This window comes from Trichechus manatus, unplaced genomic scaffold, assembly GCF_000243295.1.
Source record: "Trichechus manatus latirostris isolate Lorelei unplaced genomic scaffold, TriManLat1.0 scaffold00034, whole genome shotgun sequence".
NCBI lineage: Eukaryota > Metazoa > Chordata > Mammalia > Sirenia > Trichechidae > Trichechus > Trichechus manatus.
The window spans coordinates 12,758,805-12,776,609 of NW_004443970.1; the positions used below are offsets into that span (position 1 = coordinate 12,758,805).

General features: G+C 43.7%; 1 protein-coding gene across 1 annotated transcript in view; it reads left to right on the forward strand.

The window, feature by feature from the left end:
- Positions 1–173: 173 nt before the first annotated feature.
- The window catches only part of ADGRA3 (adhesion G protein-coupled receptor A3), a 182,412-nt gene continuing 164,780 nt past the window's right edge, over positions 174–17,805 (forward strand). Inside the window, exon 1 of the mRNA XM_004375140.2 lies at positions 174–210. The gene's annotated coding sequence lies outside the window, so the exon portion shown is untranslated. The remainder of the gene's footprint in view (positions 211–17,805) is intronic.

Below are 17,805 nucleotides of genomic sequence, written 5' to 3' on the forward strand. Positions count from 1 at the left end.
GCCGCCGCCGCTGCTGTTGCCGCTCGCGCTGCTCGCACTGCTGGGAGGCGGCGGCTGCTCCCCGGCGCTGCCCCCCGGCTGCAAGCAAGACGGGCGGCCCCGAGGGGCCGGCAGGTCGGCAGGCGCCGCCGAGGGCAAGGTGGTGTGCAGCAGCCTGGAGCTCGCGCAGGTCCTGCCCCCGGACACGCTGCCCAACCGCACGGTCACCCTGTGAGTAGCCCGGGGAAGCACCTCTGCGCCCGCGTCTCTCCCGGCTCTTTATCTAGCGCCTGCTGCTCTCTGCGCAACTTTGGAAAGGGTCCTGCCGGCACCCACGCGCCTTTGTGTGAATGGCGTTGCCAGTTGGGGGGGTCGGGCTGATGATGGAACCCCTCAGTTTGTTTGGCATGAGTGCATTTTAGGGGGTGGCAAGTGACTCTGCCTCGAGTTGCGTTCCAGCTTCGCTAAGTTTTCTAAGTAGAAGTTTTTCGGGCTCCTAGGCGCGCCCTGCGCAGTCCTGGGCGCAGCGCTTCTGTTGCTGCGCGGAGCCACGTGAGGATGCAAGTCAACACGCATTCGGCAGTTAAAGCTCATTCATCCCGGGCTTGAGCGCTCGGAAAACTCAGTGCTCTATTAGAAGCCCTAGTCCTTCAGCGTCTGTGCCAATTAAGTTACCCTTTTGTTGATAGAGTTTGCGGAATATCAAAATATAAAGACTATGAACGCTCTTGTGTGTGATTCCTCAAGCCCCGAAACAGTTCCCTTGCTGTTTGTTGTCTTAGTTTTATTACAGTTACGGAACCGCTTTTACCATTCAGTTGCTATTAAGGACAAGAAATAGATTTGAGATGAAGTCATGCACCTTTGCATCCCGTTTCATGGACTTTGGAATCGAAAACTGGTTTGTTGAGCAGCCATCCACCCACCTCGAGAGGCTTGATTTTCAGATTGAGTTTCAGCCTAGAAGGAAAAGTTGAGGTCTCATAACTCACTTTATGCTGGGATTCGAGGTCTAGTTTTGAAGCATGGTTTGTGCTCATTATAGCTGAGCAATTGGCCCCCGTGACTCTTGATTTTACACTCTGTGAACGATGAATTGGTTTGGAAACGTTTAAGCCTAAGTGCTTCTAATGGCTGTTTTGCCAACTAACTGAAACATGAGTCCCCTGGCTCAGTGTTCCTCCATGTTGTTTTGGTTGGTTTCCTAAAAAAGAATCAAGGCTGCCACTATAAAAACATAAAGGCAGGGGTATCAACATGACCTGTGAAAAAACTATACATACAGCTTTTATTTTTGGCCAAGTTAAGCAAGAGTGTGAGATAGGTATACATGCCAGTGTTAACACTTTTGAGCATTCTTCAGGTGGCCCAGTGGTTAAGCACTCTGCCGCCAACAGAAAGGTCAGTGGTTGGAACCCACTAGCCGCTTCAGCCCACTAGCCGCTCTGCAGGAGAAAGATGTGGCAGTCTGCTTCTGTAAAGATTTACAGCCTTGGAAGCCCAGGGGGACAGTTCTACCATCTGTAGGGTTGCTATGAGTTGGATTCTACTTGATGGCAACGGGTTTGGTTTGGTGCCTTCTTTATTTCAATTTAATGTTTAGCACAGGAAAAATGTGCTGTTTTGTCTGCTTAAGGAGGCATGAAGATGGGTAGGACAAAACTTTGCTTTGTTTGCTTTCTTTACCAGCACTTTACCATTTGGTGACTGCAGCGGTTGTATTTTTTTTTTTTTTTGCCAGAGCCTTTGAAGTGGCTGGAGATGCCCCTTGTTACCGCAGAAGTTAGCCCACAACTAAGCAGTGATGTTGTAAACTTTTGGGTTCTGGATCAGTGGCACTTGAGTCATGTTTAGGTCCAGTTTTTCTGAAATGTCAGCAATTCCAGCTGGATTAGGTCAACTGCTTGTAAATATTTGATTTTGCTTTGTAGGAAAAAAATAGATGATATTGTAGAAAATCACATTTTAGGCATACTATGAGTTAAAATACTTCTAGTGAATTTTTCATGAGCTGATGTGCCAAAATATAAACCAGCTGCCACCGAGTTGACTCTGACTCAAGATGACTTCGTGTGTCAGAGTAGAAATGTGCTCCAGAGGGTTTTCAGTGGCTGGTTTTTTGGAAGTAAATTGCCAGACCCACTGCTGGGTGGACTTGAACTTCCAGCCTTTTGATTAGCAGCTGAGTTGTAAATGTTATCATTCTAATACATTTCTTTTTGCACTTGGAAGCTTTATAGAGGCAAATAAAATTAATAAAATAAAATGAATGGGAAGAAATTGCAATTTATTTAAGGATCAAATAAAGCTAAAGTTGTGGATGAAGTTGGTTCAGGTACTTGAGAGTGGTAGAGGGACTTATGGTCCAGCCCCATCATCGTTCTAGTGCAGGAATCGGAGGATCACTATGCATAAGTGACTTGCCCAAGTTCCCATAGTGAGTTAGCCTTGTGTTCCCTCTCCTAGACTCCTGCCCTGCAGTTTAGATGATTTCTCATCTTGCCCCCCACTTTCATCTTTCCTCTTAAGTTCAGCACAGTTTTTGTTGAGTGATTCCTAGGTGGCAGGTAACATTGCAAGATTTGGAATATAAATATAATGTGGTTCTTCTTCTCCAGGAACTTACAGGTGTTTGGGGGAAAAGGTGCATGAAGTAAAGTCTTAGAACACCCCTATGACAGTGGGGTGGCAAAAGGAACCCAGAAGAGGGCAACCATGGCCACCTTGGGGTGCAGTTGGTGAGATGGAGGATCCAGGGTAGCTTCCTGAACCCATTGGGGAAGAATGAAAAGATCATTGTGAAGAAAATGGCGAGGGGGTGAAGGGAGGAAATGAGGGCGTGGGAGATGGGAAGGACCCCAGCGTGCACGCAGGCTTGGAGAGGGCAGTGTCTGGTTGTGGTGCTGTGCGGCTGGTGTTGCTGGAATGTCAAGGGCAAGTGACCAGTGCACAGAGTGGTTGAAGGGCAGGTGGGGGACCAGGTCAAGGGTGAGCAGGGCTCTCTGGTTTGAGCTTTTGTATAAAACCCTTTGGCATGTCCAAGCTTTTTAAGCCAAGCCTGGGGTAGAGCTGCTACGTGGAAAATTAACTGATGGGAATTGGGAGAATTTAAGGATTTTTTTTTTTCTTCTATTTTTAATGAAAAACAAAGCTATTTCTCTTTAGTGGGTGGACTGGGCTTCCGCGTAGCCCAAAGCTCAGGCCCTTCAACAGTCTTAGGAAGAAGACTGATTTCCATAGCCACATTTATTGAGAAGGGTCTGGCAGAAATCCTTGACTTGACCACATTTGTTCCGTGTATCTCATCTAGCCTTTTGTATTGAAGGATGAGAATGTATTTATTATTTTAACATGTAAATGGAATCAGTTTACCACCGTTTGATGTTTTTGTTGGAAATATAAATTATTCACTGTGTTCTTGTGTTTCATATTTCATTGGAAATGTAGTTCAATATTTTAAGTTTTAAAAATTTCCTAACAATGCTACATGGTAATTTTAGACATTCCTTTTTTTTTTTTTTTTTAATAACTTGGGGATGAATTTCAGATTTCTCTTAGACTATTTAACAAACTGCAATAGTGCATGAATTTTGGTTTTTACTTTATAAAATGTTATGTTTGTTTCCTATGAAAGAACTGATCATTAGTTAGATATGGCCATTGTGCCCAGCTCAGTACTAGATACAAGAAAAAGAATGCTTGTCTTGTCCAGAAGGTTAAACCTAGTTGGGGAGGAAGGACTTGCATAATAGGAAGCAGACATTTAGGGAACAGTTATAGAATGTCTGTAATTAAGTCATAAATCCTGTACTGCAGACTATTTAAATGCTTTAGGAAGGCTGAAAAAGGAAGAGATCAATGTGACTTCAGAGTCACTGGAGGATTTTTTATTTTCCTGGAGAAGTTAGGACTTGAGCAAGGCCTGAAGGAAGGGAAAGGCTGGACTGGATTGGGGTGAGAGGGTGAAGGCATTCGTGCATTAAGTGGGAGGTGTGGGCCACTGGCTGGCTCAGCTGAAGTGGAGGGACTGTGTTGGGGGAATAATGGACAGACAGCTTTGGGAATCATTGGCCTGTGTTGTTGTTGACCATTGCTGTTGAGTCGATTCTTACTCATAGCGACCCTGTAGGATAGAGTGGAACTGCTCCGTAGGATTTCCAAGGTTATAATCTTCACGGAAGCAGACTGCCACATCTTTCTCCTGCGGAGCTGCTTATGGGTTCGAACCACTGACCTTTTGGTTAGCAGCTGAGCGCATAACCACTGCACCACCAGGGCTCTGTTGTTAGTTACCATCAAGTTGATTCTGACTCGTAGCAACCCCATGTGATAGAGTAGAACTACTCCATGGGGTTTTCAAGTCTGTGACCTTTCTGAAGCACATCACCAGACCTTACTTCCGAGGCACCTTTGGGTGGGTTTGAACTGCCAACCTTTCAGTTAGTAGTCCAGTGCTTTAACCCTTTGTGCCACCCAAGGACTCTTCGTTAGCCTATACGTGGTATTTAAAGCATGGGCCTGATGAGTTAGGGAAGAGTGTGCAGATGGGAAAAGGAGATGGCTCTGGCAGAACCCAGAACAGTGAAGAGGCCTGAAAAGGAGGCTGAGGAGGAGCAGCCAGTGATGCTGAGGTGAGAAAACAGGAGAATCTGGTTGCAGAATCCAGGAGAGGTAAGTTTCAAGACATAATGGTGGTGACCTATTGGCAAACTGCTGAGAGATCTAATGCTGTAAGATGTTGGGGAAAAGTTACTAAAAACAAAATCTACTCCCAACCCAGAAAACCTCCACAAGAATAGAAGGAAAACTTTTATTATTGAATGTGATGCATCACAGGCAGTCTGCTAAAGAGATTGCAAAGACAGAAAGGAATCTTAACCAATATATAGCTAAACAGATACAACCTATTACATTCATGTTATTAACTTAATATTGCTAATTTTCTAGTATCTTTATGGCAGGAGGTAGATTTGCAGTTTGGGACTGGGCCACTGGAAGATATCTCCTTCTACGGGGAGGACTTCCTGAAATTACATTTCAGAGAGGTAGCTGCCAGATCCTTGAGGAGACCTCTTAGAATTGTATACTTTTCAAAGAGACAAAGAAAATATAATGACAAGTTATTTTCAACAGGGAAAATTAAAACCAGAATGATATTTAGAGGCGAGGACTATTAGACATGTCTCATGTACTTTGAACATGATATCAGGAGGGATCAGTCCCTGGAGAAGGACATCATGCTTGCTAAAGTAAGAGGGTCAGTGAAAAAGAGGAAGACCCTGAATGAGATGGATTGACACAGTGACTGCAGCAGTGGGCTCAGACATAGCAACGATTGTGAGCATGGTGCAGGACTGGGCAGTGTTTCGCTCTGTTGTACATAGGGTCACTGTGGGTTGGAACTGACTTGACAGCACCTAATAACAACAGCATTTTCAACTTGAGGAGCCCTGATGGTGCAGTGGTTAAGCTCTCCTCCGCTAACCGAAAGGTTGGTGGTTTCTAAGCTCCCAGAGTCTCTGGGAGAAAGAACTGGTGATCTGCTCCCGTAAAGATTAGAGTCTAGGGAACCCTGTGGGGACAGTTCTACTCTGTCACATGGGGTCACTATAATTCCGACTATGAGTCGAAGTCGACTCGATGACATACAACAACCAACATTTTCAGTTTGGTTTTTTCCTTACAAAGACCAAGGAATTAACCCTGGATTTGACATGCTGGAGGTTTGGGCGCCCTTGAAGAGGGGATGGAAGCCAGGTTGGGGTGGCTTGAATGGAGACAGAGGAGCTGGTGGTAACAGCACCTAGAGGAGGAAGACGTTTGGTGTGAAGGGAATGAGGAGGATGCAGTGTTGACGGAAGATTTCTAGGAAGGCAGGAATTGTTAGAGCGCATCTGAATAAGGTTGGGGATTGTTCAGAAGAACGGGAGAAATGGGTGATGGAAGATAGAAGTGAGATGGGCTGGGACCTGGAGCACGTGTGGAAAGGTAGGCCAGATGCAGGCAGGAGGGTTGCAGGAGTGAGGTGGGGAGGTGAGCCATCATTTCCTGCCCCACTGCTTCCGAAAGACATCTGAGGCAGGGTGAGGGAAAAAGGGGTGAGTAGACCATGTGAAGAGGAAATGGAAGAGAAGGAGTGAAATAGTCCTTTTGGAACGAGGGAAAGTGAACATATTGGGGACTGCAGAAAAATAAACGGGGTAGACAGAAGTGTGTCCGTTTTTGCCTTGTGATTAAATCCACAGGGAGTTCAGTCAGCACAGTTGTGTGTTTTTCTCAGCCACATTCAGCCTACAGGTGCAAATTGTTGGATTTAGCCTGATTACTTCTTTGCCAGCTGAGTGCCACAGAGGGAGAGGAGAGCAGTGGTTTTAATGAATAGACGAGCAAGCTGCTGTGGTGTGAATTCCCACCAGGGTAACTGTGGGTCAAGAGTAAGGTTTTTATCTTTGAATTCAGGTCTCACATATCTTTGTAGCCTCATTTCCCAATACAAAACCCAAACTTCTGCCATTGAGTCAATTCCGACTCATGGTGACCCCATATGTTACAGAGTAAAACTGCTACATAGGGTTTTCTTGCTGTAATCATTATGGAAGCAGATCTCCAGGTCTTTCTTCTGTGGCACCACTAGGTGGGTTCAAACTGCCAGCCTTTTCAGTTAGTAGTCAGTTGCAAACCATTTGTGCCGTCTAGGCACAAATTATATTTTTTCTGTCCATGGACGTGGATTGAAGCACTGTTCTGTTGGAGACACAGTGCTGAGTGCTAGGGGCTCAGGGATAAAATAAGAATAAGAAGACATGATTCTTTCATCCAAGGATCACAGTCTTTTGCACAGATTCTCAGCTTTAGCCAAAGTGTTCCTCTCACTGTCCCCTGAATAGAGTTGGTGCTTTGCCTTCCACGTGCTTTAGCTAAGGCAGTCATTCTTGCCTGAGATCCCTGCTCTGGTATATTCTGGTTCCCTTGCAATCTGGCTCAACTACTATGAACTTTTCACTTACTGTTGTAGTGATTTAATGCCTTGCTTCCCTGAACCCTGGTAGTGCCTATTATCTGTGCTCATGTGCCACTTTATATGATACTTGATGTTGCTCTCATGAGCAGCATATCCCTTGAATGTAAGGAGCATGAGATACATCTTAGCTCAGAGCCTGGCATATGGGTGGGTATGCAGTCGTTATTTATTGACAAGAGTAATGCTAACAAAGATGAGACTGTATAGTGGAAAATCAAGAAACGAGGGGGATGTGAATTGAAATTTTAACCTTAGATGAAAACATTTGTGTATGTAGTTTGGGTCAGCATTTCTTCACTGTAGGATGCTCGCTTCAAGAATGGGTGTATCTATCTACGGTTACGTTTGACCTGCTTGATCTTATACATATGACAAGCAAACACATGTAAGATAGTGCATTGGAAATATTGCAGAATATTGGGCAGACTTAGGCATTTGGTCCATGAATGCAAGTCTTAAGTTTTTCCAATACAGTGACAAGGTTTTGCATGACCCAGCCTCTCATGCCTGTTGCTTCTTGCCTACTTGGAGTCCTCCAGCATCAGGAGTATGAAAGAAGTTGATGGGTTTGGCAAAATACCAAGTGCAGAAACGAATGAACACAGGAACGTTTCCAGAGGCTTGCCTAGTCCAGAAGACTGTAAAGATAGTTTACTGTCAGTTCAAAGTTAGTTTTAAACACCGAATCAGAAGTAAAAACTCTTGAGAGTAATTTAGAAAACAGCACAGCATGAAGAGTATTCAGTGAATACAAGCACATTCAATGAATTTATTAGTTTTTTAATCCTTCTTTGAAAGCGATGTTTTTTGTATTGCCTCGACCCTCTAGAGGAAGTGAAAGTCGTGAGAACATAACTGGTTTATTTTATAATTGTGTCAGTGTTTCTCTCATAAACGAAACAAAAACGAGGGCACACAGTTCTTTAAATTTAAGTAGCTTATTAACTCGGCTTTAGCAAAGGGTAAGAAGTTACAGATGCAAACTTGCCCAGTAGGTTTTTAATTGTTGCCTGACTAAATTGCATTTTAAAATGTAAGATAATATAATTTTAATGTATTATGTGTGGTTTGGCTGACGATTATGCTCAAAAGCAAACACTTTTAGTCTGAGGAGGGGACTTTAAAAGAAGTACGCAGCTCCTCCCATGGTTAGTTTTTTCCTTCATGACTAAATTGTTCAGGAATATTGCCTGTCCAGTTAGAGAATCACCTACATGGTGGCGTGGGGGTGGGCAAAGATGTAGTAGGTGCCTCCCATCTTTAGTCCTTGCTGGGTATGTTGAAGACATTGGGCTTTGCTTTTACTGTTCTTGTTATCATATCCTCCCTGTTTGGGACCTGAATGGAACAGATGGAAGGTTTAAGGGTTGGCATAAGAATAATAGGAGCCCTGGTAGAGCAGTGGTTAAGTGCTCAACTGCTAACCCCTACAGTGGCTCCGTGGAAGAAAAAACCTGGCAATCAGCTCCCGTAAAGATTACAGCCTAGGAGACTCTATGGGGCAGTTACAGGGTCTCTGTGAATTGAAATGGACTTGACGGCACCCAACAACAACATCAGAATAATGCAGAAGTCCCCCCTACCCTCCAGCACCCCATTTTTCTTTTTCCTGTTTGTCTGCAGTCCCAGGTTTGAACTTGGGTCTTACCATGTACAGCAGGGTCCGTGCAAAGACCAGAAGTTACTTTTGATATTTACTGGGTCGCACAAGTGGTTAAGCACTTTGACTACTAACCAAGAGACTGGCAGTTTGAACCTACCCAGAGACACCTTGGAAGAAAGGCCTGGTGATCTGCTTCTGAAATGTCACAGCCTTGAAAACCCTATGGAGCACAGTTCTGCTCTGCACACATGGGTTCGCCATGAGTCAAACTGACTCCACGACAATTTTTTTTTTTTTTTTATGTTTTTAGTGGCATCCTTGAGAATTGTCCCATCCTGGCTTTTTAAACGGCTTGCTTTCGCACTCATTCAGCAAATATTTATTCAGCGCCGACTCTGCTTATTGTGGACTTAGGTGAACTTATGCGACTTCTCATCTCTTGATGTAACCTTTTTTGCCCTATGTAAACCATATGATTACCCTAGTATTGTCTGCCTTTTTGGAACTCTTCCTCTTGCCTGCTAGCTGTACAATATCTGTTGTGTGATTCAACCAGCATCTTCCTTCAGTGTCACACTGCTACACTAGACAGCCGGAGATATCAGGGGATAACTTCTGGATTTTTAGAAGCTGTGGCACAATGGTTAAGCGCCTGGCTGCTAACCAAATGGTCTGCGGTTCAAACCCACCCAGCGGCTGCACAGGAGAAAAGACCTGGCGATCTGCTCTCCGTAAAGGTTACAGTCTTGGAAACCCTGTGGGTCTCTGTGAGTCAGAATTGACTGGAGTGCACACAGCAACGACAACAAAATAGGCACTGGGAGTTTCTAAAGCGCAGTTTGCAAGACTGGTGTAGGAGCAGCCTTGCTAATGGGACTGATAAACCTCTGGTCAGTGACCTTCTTTACTTTCCTTCTTATGTGCAAATGCCTGGTGTAAAACCTTTCTCCAGTGTAGGTGTCTCAGACTTCCTGTAGCACACAATCACTTCCATTATTTATGGCAGTTCTTTCCCTTGTATTTCATGTCACAGCACATGCAGTGTGACTGTGACACACTGCAGTGGAATGGTGACTGATGCCCCAGCCCAGAGTCCCACTGCCCCAGGGCTGAGGGGACCAGTATCTCTGCCCTCTGGTAACATGGTTGGTGAGTCTGCTGCTTTTCAACCTTGCATTCAAATCACCAAAAAAGAGAAAGAGAAAGAGAAAGAAAAAAACCAAACCCATTGCCGTCGAGTCGATTGCGACTCATAGCAACCCTGTAGGACAGAGTAGAAGTGCCCCGTAGAGTTTCCAAGGAGTGGCTGTTGGATTCGAACTGCTGACCTTTTGGTTAGCAGCCAAGCTCTTTAACAACTGCACCATCAGGGAGCATTAAAAGTACCCCATATTCTCATTTAACTGTTGAGGCGTGCGGCCTGGGTGTTGGTGTTTTTCAGAGCTCTGCAGGTGAATCTGATGTCTCCTGGGTTGAGAACCTGTTGTCTGGTAGCCCAGCGACCTGAAGGGTTAACCGCAGTCACCAGCTGTCATCTGCCTGCAGCAATAGAAGGTAGAAGACAGAGCAGGGAACAAATTGAGGGCAGCTGCCTCACATGGGAGGGAAGGGCTGTTCCAAGTAGAACAAAGGCGGATGAAAATCCAGAGACATCTGTAGGACAGATAGTTGAGAGCTTTAGGATGGGGCCTCATTCTAAGGAACCAAGAAAAGTGACTATTTGTAAAGTGGGGAATGATGTGCCGAAGTTGGAAAGATTTACCATCAAGTTGTGGGGCTAGCGGCAGTAAAGTTTTAGAGATGCACTGTGGCACTAAATGAATTAACTGAAAGGGTCTGGCCACAGCAAGCATTTGTTCAGGTAGTTTATTTTTGAGTGTAAACAAGATACATTTGTTGTCTCACAGTTCAGGGTGTTAGCAGGGCCATGCTTTCACTTCTACTCTAGGGGAAGATCGTTTCTTTTTTTTAAAATTTTTTATTGTGCATTAAGTGAAAGTTTACAGAGCAGATTAGTTTCCCGTTCGATAGTTTGCACGTTCAATGTTCCATGACATTGGTTTCATTCCCCTTAGCGTGTCAGCACTCTCCTCATTTCCGTCCTAGGTTCCCCGTTTCTTTTCGTCCTGATTTTCTACCGCTTCCTGCCTTCTTTCTCATCTTTGCTTTTGGGCATATGTTGCCTTTTGGATCTCATATAATTAATTGTTCTAAGGAGCACGTTCCTCCCTGGCGTTATTTTTTATTTTATGGGCCTGTCTATGGTTTGGCTGAAAGGTGGTCTCTGGGAATGGCTTCAGTTCCAGTTCAAAAAGGTCTTAGGGCCATAGTCTCTGGGATTCCTCCAGTCTCTGTCAGACCAGTTAACTCTGGTCTTTTCTGTGAGTTTGATTTTTTGTTCTACAATTTTTCTCCTGCTCTGTCTGGGACCTTCTGTTGTGATCCCAGTCAGAGTGGAGTGGTAGCCAGGCACCATCTAATTCTTCTGGTCTTGGGGTCATATAGGCTGTGCTTCATGTGGTCCGTTAGCCCTTTGGACTAATTGCTCCCTTGAGTCTTTGGTTTTTTTCACTCTCCTTTGCTCCCGATGGTAAGAAACCAATAGATGTATCTTAGATGGCTGCTTGCAAGCTTTTAAGGCCCCAGATGCTACTCACCAAAGTAGGATGCAGAGCTTTGTCTTTATGAACTGTGTTGTGCCAATTGATATAAATGTCCCCCAAGTCTGTGGTCCTTCATCCTCGAGCCTCGGAACTTCATCGCTCAAGGTGTTTGGTTATGTCTAAGAAGTTGCCCTTGTGAGCTCTATTGTCAATATATGAGCAGCACCTACAGTTATTTATGTAGAAATATCTACAACAAAACCTATACTGCAGGTAGGTGTGTGTCTAACTAGTTTTTGAGGGCCTACCTGGGGGACCACAGTGGGCAATAAAACAGATATGGCCCCTGCCTTAATGTGCCTTATATCCCTTATTTTAGGTTTAAAATGGAGATTTGTTTCCTGGTAATAATTCCTTCTAGAGGAGCCCTGGTGGTGCAGTGGTTAGGCACTCTGTTGCTAACTGAAAGGTTGGCAGTTCAAACCCACCCAGCAGGTTCACAGGAGAAAGACCCGGTGATCTGCTCCCGTGAAAATTACAACCAAGAAAACCTTATGGGGCAGTTCTGCTCTGTCACATGGGACTGCTATGAGGTGAAATTGACTCCACGGCACCCAACAATAACTATAAAATAATAAATAGTTTGGAGAAACTCTGAGAGAGCCCACTTTCCCATCTGTGTACCTGCCCTGCGAATTTTTATTTTTAGTCTTTACCCATATTATAGGTAAAAACAGAGCTTGCTTTAATTGGCATTCTGATTATAAGTAAGGTTTAATACGTTTTAGCATATCCATAAAAGGCTCATTTGTAAATGTACCTTCTCTATACACTTTTAGTTTCTAGTAGTTTTTTCAGCTGGTCCCCTTGGGTTTTTAGGGAGGCAACTCATCATCTGATTTTTTCTCTCATTATTTTCTTACTGTGGCCATCCTTGTCTTTTATTCTTGTCTTTATGATTGATGTGCATGTTGTGCAGAGCAAGAGAAGAGATTCCCTCTATCATGGCATGTGACTTTGTCCAGCCCCTGAGACTTCGGGGTTTGTTGCCAGGCTGTAAACCTGAATCAACTCATGAATCAGGCATATGCTAGTTGCTTTTAGCTCTATCAATTCTGATTGATTCTTAGTTTAAATTAAAAAAATTAATCTTGTATCCTTTTTTTCTTCCCATATTTTGCCAGTTTCTTGGTTGAAGTTACATTCTACTTGAATTGTTATGCCTGTTTAATTTTTCTTGTTTTTGTTCTTAGGTAAGCAGCATTATAAGGAGGGGGGCAGGAATGTGGAATATTCCATGGAAAGAAGGCTAAATTGTCCACTGCCCAAACAGTCTACTTTTTAAAAATTCTTTATAAACCATTTTTTGATTCTGCCTCACAAGAGTACCACAAGCATGAAGAAAATCTTTTGGCAAGATTGCTAGCTCTAAGTGTAAAAGTGCTGCTCCTGTCTGTTCCAGAATTGTACTTGCAGGCCAAGATGTCTCCCCAGAACAGGACTAAGCACGCCCCCTGCTGGGGCTGGGGAGAAGCAGAGGATCCCTGAGCTCCCTAAGGTTACTCCCCACCTTTAACACAGGGAATTTGATTGGTAAAAGTTTGTAAATTAAATTTAGTCCCTAGCTGAAGACATTTCTGAATTGGAATACTTGGTTCCAAGCATGTGACCTGGCTTTATGTGGAATGTCAATTCTGTTGTGTTTGGAGGCTTTGTTTGGCTCCTCCTGCATCTGCAGCACCTAGAATAGTGGGCTGGGGATGACATGTCAGTCTGAAACCCACAGTGGATTCAGTTGAAGGACACCTGGAGCCCTGGTGGTACAAAGATTAAGCTCATGGTTGCTAACTGAAAGGTTGGCGGTTAGAACCCACCCATCAGCTCTGCGAGAGAAAGAGCTGGTGGTCTGCGCCTGTACACATTACAGCTTAGAAAACCCTGTGGGGCAGTCTGGTTGCTGTGAGTCACAACTCTGTGGCACCTAACAGTAACAACAACAGCAACAGAGAGGACTTAGAGGTGTAATTGGAATACACATTCTTTGACTCAGTTGTTAAAATGTTCCTTCTTTGAACCTGCTTGAATCTAAATCTAATTAAATTGATTCATTTCCCATCAAGATAAGCTTAAAAGAAGTCTTTGTTTTATTGTGCAATTCTTCCCAACTCTTCTCTCCATAAAAAGGCAAAGAGAAATTGACTAGTATATTCATCTCCAGGGAAGTGTTTAAGACAGATGACTGTGCTTTCTATTAATCTTTTCTTTTCTTTTTTAACCTGCCTTTTGTTTGCTTGCTTGTTTTAAACAATACCAAGTATAAACTTTCCCTTTATGGTCAAGGCTTGATTAGCATTCTGAAGTCTTCCCAGTAACATGGAACCTGTAGTCCACCCTGACAGTGCTAAGCTGACTATTTCAATCCTTATAATAGGGTCGCTATGAGCTGGAATCGACTCGACAGTGGTTTTGGTTTTGGTTTTAACCATGTTCTGTCTTGTGCTATTTGCCTTATGGCACCCATCTTACTGTTTTGGAGTTATTTATTTACATCCTATCTCTCTTAGAAGATTGTGAATGCTTGATGGTCGTATTTCTCTCTCTTTCCCCAGCGTCAAGCACTCAGTAAATCTGTGTATGAAGAAGTCCCATTTTTCCCACTATTCTTTTTCTCAAATAAGACTAGGAGAAGAACCTTGCACTACTTTTATGCAAGAGGAATCTATGATGGAGAAGCTTGAAGCTTTTCAGAGCTGACTACCCAACATACAAGGCCAAGGCTTAAACTCCCATTCTTTATTTGAAAGTGGAAAGTCTCTTACTCAGATGAATTCTCTCTCCCTTTTCTCTTTTTTTCCTTTTCTTGATCCAGTTCCCTCTTATTTCTTGAGAAATCATCGATTGTCTTTCCTATGTTTAAAACTTATTCCGTAGTTTGTGATGTTTCTTCTCAGTATAAATGTTGTTGTTGGGTGCCGTCAAGTCAATTCTGACTCATAGCGACCGTATGAGACAGAATAGAACTGCCCCGTAGGGTTTCCAAGTCTGTAAATCTTTATGGAAACAGACTGCCACGTCTTTCTCCTAAGGAGCAGCTGATGGGTTTGAACCGCCAGTCTTTTGGTTAGCAGCTGAGCGCTTTAACCACTGAGCCACCAGGGCTCCTAGCACAGTAAAACAAAACTAAAGATCTTGGCCTTCCTATCGTTCTCTTGGAAGAGAACAGAGTTTCAAAAAACATTTCTTTAGCCTTCTGATGAAATTTATTTGATTGACCTTCTCTTTCTGGTTTTGATTTAACCTTAAAGAGACCACAGTTGAGCTGCCTGATATATGTGGTAAAAACTTCCTTCCTAATGCTAATTTGACTTTCTGTTAAGACCAGTTTGGTAATTGTCTGGAGTGACTGTAACTAGAGAAACCTAAGATGTTTATATAGATAGCTCTTTGGCCTTTAGAGCTTTATATATGATAAGCATCTGTTAAGATGTGGAACGCCCCCTTGCAGTAAACAGCTTGCCATTTGGTCCTGGTTCCTGAGAGCTGGACCACACCAGAGGCCAGTGAGTCAGGGCTGACCAGACCAAGACAGACCACCTCGGGGGCCAGTGCTGACTAAGCCTCAGGAGGCATGATGTGGTGGTCACGTGGTGACGCCAATAAAGGCCTTGGAAGACAGGCTCAGTGGAGCTTCCTGGGTGCTGAGAGCAAACATCTGCTCTTAGGAGGGTAACTGTGTCCCCAGGGGAGATGGAAGCTCTGTACTGAGACCCCTCCTGTACCTTGGCCTATTTGTTTGTATCCTTTTTTCCTGCTAGATTAAAGATAGCCCTTTCTCTGGAGTTTGTGAGTTCTTCCAACAGATTATCAGACCTAAGAAACAAAGAAGGGACCAGTACCCGATGACCTAGCCCCAGGTGTATGGGGATGAGAGAGAAAGGTCCATGCTGGCTGCTGGGGTCTGGACTGACCAGGGAAGGGACATTGAGATTTCTGCAGGACGCAGTTGATGTGTGGAGTGAGATTGATTATCCACCACAAATTTGGTGTCAGCGGTGGATGATCTCAACCTCCCTGGGCTGGTTTTGCACAGTTGGCACTGTGAGCAGGGTTAGCATCCTTACCTGACTTAATAGTTCTGATAACAACCACCATTCAGATTCTTATCATATTCCAGGAACCATATGGGGCAGTTCTGCTCTGCCCTTTAGGGTTGCTGTGAGTTGGAATTGACTTGACGGCATTGGGATGGGTGCCAGATTGGTTCACATACTTTATCTCACTTACAAGGTTGGTATTATCCCCATTTTATAGATGGGTCAACTGAAGCACTGACAAGTAAATTGGTTCTCTCAGCTTACACTTTTTGTGGGTGGTAGGACCTGGCTTCTGGCCTAGACTCTGACTCTGGGCCTGCAATTCTAAGTGCCGTTATGCCCGTAAAAGTCACAGATGGCTTACGTGCTTACTTTGCCAGTAGGGTTGGGGTAAGCCAGTGCAGAACAATTGATAAAGAACACTTGTTTCTTTGGAACCGTATATATGGAGATGATGGATTGGTGGGAATAGAAAGTAACAGAATTCTCACCTAGTACATATGAGGTCCAAGTGACTAAGTATCGAAGGGAAGAATTTTAACATTCTATTTTAATGTCATCAGGTGGTTGTGGGGAATGACCAGGAGCCATCATACTGAGGCCGGTAATGTAGGATTATTAATTATTACGTTATCATCCTTTCTTTTTTTATTTGCATTCTTGAGACTAAAATTTTATCCTGACCCCCAACTCAACCATGTTGTTGTTGTTACGTGCTGTTGAGTTGATTCTGACTCCTAGTGACCCTGTGTGATAGAGTACATCTGCCCCATAGAATTTTCTTAGCTGTAATCTTTACAGAAACCCATCTCCAGGTCTTTCTCCTGTGGAGCCACTGGGTAGGTTTGAACTGCCAACCTTTCGGTTAGCAGCCGAGTGCTTAACCCTGTTGGCGCCATCAGGGCTCCTTATCTCAAACATAGTCACTTCGTTAAGATGAAAGGAGTAAAACCATTATAGGGAGGGTAGTTATATGTTTGCTAAGTATCCTTCCCAAGTTGAAATGAGTTCATAGCACTCTACTCTAGCTTGGTTTTTAGTGAGAGTTCACATCCATGTGTCAAAACAAACAGCTGAAACACAGAAACCATGCTGGAGAAGCAGGGATTTGCATCCCTGCCTCTTAGGTAAAGATAAACTGAAAGAGGATTCAGAGGAAATAGAACAAGACTGAGTGGATACTGGTGCTGGCTCTGCCTTTGTACCAAGTAGAATTGTGAACCTTAGCAAACCACAACTTTTCTGCCTCTTAGTTTCATTAATTCGTACAGTGAAGTTTTGAACTAGATTACCTTTGTTAGCTGTTTTAGCTGCCATTCAGTCGGCCCCTGACTCATGGCAACCGCATGCACAACAGAATGCAGATCTCCCTTGTCCTTTACCATTGCCATTATTGGCTGCAAGTCAGACCATTGAGATCCGTAGGATTTTCATTGGCTGAGTTTCAGAAGTAGATCGCCAGGCCTTTCTTCCTAGTCCATTTTAGTCTGGAAACTCTGCTGAAATCTGTTCTTCATCATAGCAACACACAAGCCTCCACTGATGGATGGACGGGTGGTGGCAGCGCATGAGGTACATTGGCTGTGAAAGATTACTTTAAGAGCTCTTTAACCACAAAAGTCTATGACTTTATAAATCCCACAGAGTAAAACAAAAGAAAACCTGAAAAGATTAGTGAGATATTTCAAAAAATCCGCAGAAGTTACATGCATATTTAATGAAGTTTAAATATCTTATTAGAACGGATTTCATGCATTATAATAGTAACCTCAGGGCTGTTTTCCCTGGGGGGGCGGTTAGTGTTGGGACTGCTCAGTTATTAGAGTCAGGTCAGCCTGCTTCCTGATCTTTGCCTTTTCTCACAGCAGTTAGTGCTAATTGCTCAGTTGCTTCTCACTTTCCTGCTGAGACCTGCCCTTGGCCCCTAGGGCTACATAATCCCAACATCAGGATTTTGTGCACTCTATTATTTGGATTTCTTTCTTGTCTCAAGATCTGAACTCTGGTTTTCTCTTTGCATTTCCCTGTTCTTTCCTTCGTTACAGGAATGGAGATTTTTAAACTCCAGCTCAATGAGTAGACCTGCCTGCTTGTCTGAATTCCTGCATTCCAAATGAATCTACTGTTGTTAGTTGCACTCCAGTTGGGTTCCACTCATGGCGATCCCATATACCACAGAGCCAAATGTTACCTGGGTCCTGCATCTTCATGACTGTTGTTATGCCCGTTGTTGCAGCCACTGTGTATTTTGAGTGCCTTCCAGCCTAGGGGCTCAAGAAATCCTTGACAACTATAATATTTTCTCCATTTATCATGATGTTGCTTATTGGTCCAGTTGTGAGGATTTATGTTTTCTTTATGTTAAGGTATAATCCATACTGAAAGCTGTAGTTTTTTTTTTTTTTTGAATTGTACTTTATGTGAAGGTTTACAGAATAAATAGTTTCTCGTTAAACAGTCAGTACACATATTGTTTTATGACATTGATTAACAATCCCACAACAT